Below are 6,588 nucleotides of genomic sequence, written 5' to 3'. Positions count from 1 at the left end.
ATTGTAATAGGACAAGAGAATTGGTGACACACACTTGTCTCGGACAAGTGGGAGATTGTTGTAGTAAATGTCCTCAACAATACTACGATCACATGTTTAAATCTCATGATAAGAATACGCAAGGAATGATTCAATTATATAGTCAACTGATCAACATTAATCGGTAATGATTGGCTAACTAGAGTTCGACATTACCGTCGCTTGACGGTGGTAATCACTTGATCCTTTAAGGTCACACCTATAGGACAATTTCCTTAATAGATAAATTAATTAAATGTATAATGCTACAGATTAATAATTCCTTAAAATTGAACAATTTATAATTGTATATCTTATTGTAATTTGATTAAATAAGATTATTTTAGTAATTAAAAGATTTTATTACTAAACTTAATTATTGTTTATGAAACAATTGAAATAAGAATGACTGGTTAATTATAATTATAAAATATTGTGAATTATATTAACATGATACATTTTATGCCATGTAATTATGAATTACTAGACAATTTGTTATTTGTGATTTAATTAATTTATATAATGATATTTAATTGTTAAATATGCATTAAATTGATTAATAGCATGTTACATGCTACATGTTAGATATTGTATGACCTTATTACAAATGACAAATTGGCAAACATAAAATGGATGTCCATTTTATGGGAGGACCGAAAATTGGAGGGTTTTGGGGTTAGTGGGTATTTTATTTTAATTGTTAAAATAAGACACAATGAGTACCTAAAACTAGCCTTGCTTACCTATGATTTAGAGAAGAGAAAAAGCAAAAGGTGAAGGCCATGCATTGGCCATCTTTACCTCCCCAAACCGGTTCCCCTCCTCTATAATGAGAAAAATGTTCTCATTTTTCTCTTATGCAATTTTATCATTCTTAAATGCTTCTCCCTCTTCTCTTTAAAATTAGTTTTAGATCTCGGAAATTGTTCAACTAAAATTCTAATATTACATTATATTATTACTAGAGTAGTAATACAAATATTATTAGAATCTTTAAGGATTACTAGTATATTAATCTAGTTATTTAATATATTATTATTAAGGGTTTTGTTTTGGGTGCAACAAGAGGAGAATCTCTACACTTGGGATTTGTTTTGGAGGATCATCCATAATCCTTAAGCTCAAGAACAAATAAGGAAGGTGTCCTTATTTGTGTCCAAAATTTCGAACCATTTACAATGTAAGGAACATTGTTTTATTCTTTATGTCTTTCTTTTGTTATGCATGCACTAGATCCTAAATGACTAATGTTAATGTGTTAGTTAGTTCACTATTAGAAATGTCTAATAATAGGTATATGAACCTAACAATGTTCACAATTTTATTATAGCTTCTGGCTACTGTTTGTTGGTAGGAGGCTATTCTAATCTTGGCTGCATCTCTCATTCTTCAGCCAGAGTCAGGCTATCTTGGATTAGTGGCTGGTTTTCTTCCATGGTGTTCAGGCTGCTTCTGGTAGTTAGTACATGGATTTCTGCTAGGATTACTACTTCACAGCCACAAATCGGGGAGTAAGGGGTCTGGCCTGTGGATGTTTTAGGTGTAGTTCTATCAGCCTAGAGGACTAGAGGAAGTTCCTCAGTCCACCTGCCTTTTCTTCTATTTAGTTTTTTCTTCAGGCAGCTGATAGCTAGATTGATATTCCATTGTGCACAGAAGGCCATTGTCCTTTTTCCCACAAATTGAGTGCCATTGTCACAAACTATTTCTGAGGGGATGCTATATCTACATATGATGTTTCGCTTGATGAATGATATGACATCCTTTTCCTTGATTTCATGTATGAGTCAGCCTCTATCCATTTTGAAAAGTAGTCAGTCATGGCTAACATGCAGACTTTTTGTCCTGGAGCTTGGCGTAGTTTGCCTATAATGTCCATTCCCCACTTCATGAATGGCTAGGGGGCTGAGATGGAATATAGTAGCTCTGATGGTTGATGAATGAATGGATAGTGAAGTTGATAGGCTTCACATTTTGAGCGGTAAGCTGCGCAATCAGCTCTTAGGGTTGGCCAGAAGTAGCCTGTCCTTAGAACCTTGCTTGCCAGGCTTCTGCTGCCTTTGTGATTTCCACAGTATCCATCATGTATGTCCTTAATAACCTGTTTGGCTTCATGACGCTCCAGGCATCGCATGTAAGGTCCAGCCCAAGACTTTTTAAACTAGGTGTTATTTATAATGGTATAGGTGGAAGTTTTAATTCTAAGGACCCTTGCTTCATGCTTGTCTTTGGGTAGGATCCCCTGTAAGAACCAGTCATAGTATGGTTTGGTCCAGGAGTTGGTGTCCTCAGTGACGGGACAAATATGGTCAGGTTTTGTAATGGTTGGTTCGAGCAGGTGAACAATAGGTATCTTATCAAATATAGCAGGGCTGGAATTTGATCCCAGGCTGGCTAGGGCATCAGCCTAGGTGTTTAAGTCTCTTGGTATTTGACCAATGTCAAATGAACTAAACTTTTTGCAAAGGTTTTTTACAGTCTAAATAAAGAACCATTTTGTTTTTTTTTTTGGTAAAATGTAAGTATATTATATATAAGGATATCAATGTACAGAAATCATATGATCAGATTACAATAGATTCTTGCTTTCTAACCATTCCATATAATCTATTCTCAACTGATTTTTATCCGTCTCTCTTAGCCTAGCTTTCATATCATTCATGATCCCTTTTGCAAGCCACTTTGGACGAAGGAGAACCATTTCCTGTCTGCATTTGTTGTGCTGATGCCATATCATATAAACTGCACATAGCATCACAACATATTGGAATCCTTTGCAGCGTAGGTTCCTTTGACTTGATTGGAAATTAAAAGTGAATCAGTTTTTACCTTGAGATTTTGCATGCCAATATCTATACATAACTTAAGTCCAGCTATCAGGGCTTCATATTCAGCTTCATTATTTTTTGCTTTAAATTCACAACTGACAGCTTGAGCTATTAAATCCCCTTGTGTTGATTTTAGTCCTATTCCTAGGCCAGTTCCTCTCATATTTTTTGCTCCATCTACGTGTAAGGTCCATTCCTGGTCTAATTTTTAGGTGTCTAGATGATTGACCTCTTTTATGAGGTCTGGTTCTAGGATGGGTCTGAATTCAGCCACAAAGTCTGCTAATGCATGGGATTTAATTGTTATCCTAGGTTCAAAGGTTATGTCATAAGTACTGAGTTGTACTGACCATTTTGCCCTTCTACCTGAAAGTTCAGGTTTTCTGAGGACAAATTTGATAGGCAGGTTGGTCCTGACAACTATTGGGTGACCCTCAAAGTAAGGTCTAAGTTTTGTGCAGGATACAATTAATGCAAGCTTGTATTTTTCAAGTAATCCATACCTTGTTTCTGCATCTAGGAGACTTTTACTTATATAATAGACGGGATGCTGTTGGCCTTCAACCTCCTTGGTTAGGACTCCACTTACTACTGTCTTAGTGACTGATAAGTAGGTCATCAGGGGTTCTCCTTTGTTAGGTTTGGCTAGTAGTGGAAGAGTAGCCAGGTAAGTCTTTAATTCTTGGAAGGCTGTTTCATGTTCAGGCATCCATTTGAACGACTTGTTCTTCCTGTGAACGTCATAGAAGCATCTACATCTTTCAGATGATCTGGATATGAATCTGCTCAGGGCTGCAACTCTTCATATTAATCTCTGGATATCTTTGATTGACTTAGGAGATTCTAACTCCAGGATGGCGTTTATTTGAACATCATGTTGACCAGGCGTTGGTAGGTTGCCCCTGCATTTTTCAGGCCAATGGGCATTGCTGTGTAGAAATATATGCCCCTTTCCGTAATGAATGCAGTATTTTCTTGGTCAGCTAGGTGTATTTTGATCTGGTTGAATCAACTTGAGCCATCCATAAATGTTAGTAGTTCATGCCCAGCTGTAGCATCTACCATTGCATCAATGTGAGGGAGTGGGAATGGGTCTTTTGGACATGCTTTGGTGAGATCTGTGTATTCTACACAGACTCTCCACTTGCCATTCTTATTTTGCACCACGACCACGTTGGCCAGCCATTCAGGGTACATTACTTCACCTGATCATTCCCATGTCTAAGAGTTTGTCCACCTCTTCGTTAATGATTGTGTTGCGCTCAGGGGCAAACTATCTCCTTTTCTGCTGTACAGGCTTAAAGGAAGTGTCAATATTGAGTTTATGGGTAATAATACTAGCATCTATGCCAATCATATCAAAATAGGACCAGGCAAAACATGAAGAGTTATTTTTGAGAAAACTTACTAGTTATGGTCTGACATTATCAGGGACATCAAATCCTACCAGTAGATACCTGTCAGGGTACTCAGGGTCTAATACTACTTGATCTGTTTCCATTTGGGTTTATGCCACATAAGTGCTCCTGATAGGGTACTGTAATTGTTAAGCGAGAGACTTTCCTGTCTTGGAAGGTTTTAATGATTCAGTGTAACATTCCTGGGCGGACTTTTGTTCACCTTTGATGGTCTCTATTCCCCATTCTGTTGGTATTTTGACGCACTGGTGGTAGGTTGAAGGAATGACTCTGACATTATGGATCCAGGGCCTGCCTAGGATTGCATTGTAGGATGAGAGGCAATCCAGGACTCCAAGTCTTTCATATGATGAGACTCCTTCAACGTAGGTTGGCAGGTAGATCTCTCCTAGAGTGTTCTTGGTTTCACCACTGAATCCTACCAAGATATTTGACTTCTTTATGATCTGGTTCTCATCGATCTTCATGGCTTTCAGGACATCAAGTATAATTAAATTGACTGAGCTGCCACCATCTACTAGGATTCTCAGGACACGTGCAGTGCTAATTTGCATAGTAATGACCAGGCCACCATGATGGATGTTCGAGATTTCCTGCATATCAGTATCATCAAAAGTAATTTGAGGTAAATTTCTAGGTTTAAAAGGAGATTTCATTTTTGACTCCCTGGCTATTTTCTTTGCAGCTGAGCTAGTCAGACCACAAATCTCAGATCCTCTATTGATGAATTTAACTTCATAGATTGGTGGTGCTGGGGGCAGATCACGTTGTGATCTTTCCTGGTCCTTTCTTGATCCGCTGTCTTCCCTATTTTTTGATGGCATTAAATCCTTCAGGTAGCCTTTCTTTAGCAGGTAAGCCACTTGTCTGCGTAGACCTAGGCATTCTTCTGTGGTATGTCCTATATCCATATGAAATTCACACCATCTTGTTATGTCTTTTCTTGAGTTCAGATTGTCCGTCTTTTTGAGCCACTTGACAATGTCTCCTATGTTGTCAAGCCTTTTGATAAGTCCTGCAATATCAACAGAAAAGTTATACTCCTGAATAGATGGATAAGTATGAGAGTTACCTTGTTGCTCATGAGCATAGTTGACTTCTGATCTGTCAGGCCTGGATTAGGGAGATGGTCTAGAGCTGCTTCTCCTGTGATTAGAGCTTTTTCTGTTAGATCTTTCATATCCTGAAACACTGTCATTGGTTTCAGCCTTGAAGCTTTTATCTTCTTCCAGTCTGATGTAACCAATTGCTTTTGCCTGAACATCTTCAAAAGTTAAGCAAGGTTTCATGGCCAGCTCGTCATAGAAAACGTTATCCAGTGGTAACCCCTGCCTGAAAGCTTCCACAACCGTTCCAACATCACATCTGGGGATTGATACTTTCTCTTTGTTGAATCTGGTTTGGAATGCTCTGATTGTCTCGCCAGGCTTTTGCTTGATTCTGTATAGGTCACTGGATCTCTTTTCGAGCTCCCTGCTGCTGGCGAACTGGTGATTGAACGAGTTTATCAGATCTGCAAAGGACTTGATGCTTCCATTTGGCAGGTTTATGTACCATTGAAGGGCAGGTCCGGTCAGGGTTGTTCCAAAGCCTTTGCACATACATACTTGTCGTAGCTCACTGGGTATAGAGGCTGCCAACATTCTTTGTTTATAGTAGGCTACATGGTTCTGAGGATCTGTAGTTCCATCATAGATTCTCATCGATGGTACCACAAACTTTTTAGGCAGATCTATCTTAGCTATCTCATCCACGAAGGGAGAGTCAGTGTAACTTTCAAGGTTGGCTTCCTCAATGCTTGTAGGCACTCTAGGGATCTTCTCAAATTTCTCATGGAGTTTCTGGATCTCCTGGAGCATGGCCATCATTATGGCTGCATTAGTATGATCTAGGATGGCATCTTCATTTGGGATTTCTTCTGAGTCTGAATCAAGATCCCCTGCTTTGGATTTTGATGGAGTTGGAGTACCAAAGTTGAAGAAATCAATATTCCTGATGATTGAAGAAAATGGTGTTCCAGGCCGAATCTTCAATTTTGAGCCTGAAGCTTTATCTCCCAGCTTTTTGCTTCAGATTGGACTCTTATTCTTTCAGTTTCTAGACCTCAGCTTCAGCCTGGGCCATCTTTTGTTTCAGTTGCTCCATTTCTAGTAGTTGTTGTTTCACGGCATTCAGTTGTTGTTCTATACTGTCTTCAGTCATTTTTTTGGAAAAGTTTTTGTGTTGTTTGGGATTAGGTTTTAATTATTTTTGAGCTAGATGCCCCCAAGGTGGGCGCCAATTGTTTTATGGGGATATTTGATGTGACTATTATTGGCGCACAT

The sequence above is a fragment of the Silene latifolia genome, chromosome 3, assembly GCF_048544455.1.
Source record: "Silene latifolia isolate original U9 population chromosome 3, ASM4854445v1, whole genome shotgun sequence".
Classification (NCBI taxonomy): Eukaryota; Viridiplantae; Streptophyta; class Magnoliopsida; order Caryophyllales; family Caryophyllaceae; genus Silene; species Silene latifolia.
This window is presented reverse-complemented; position numbering follows the sequence as displayed.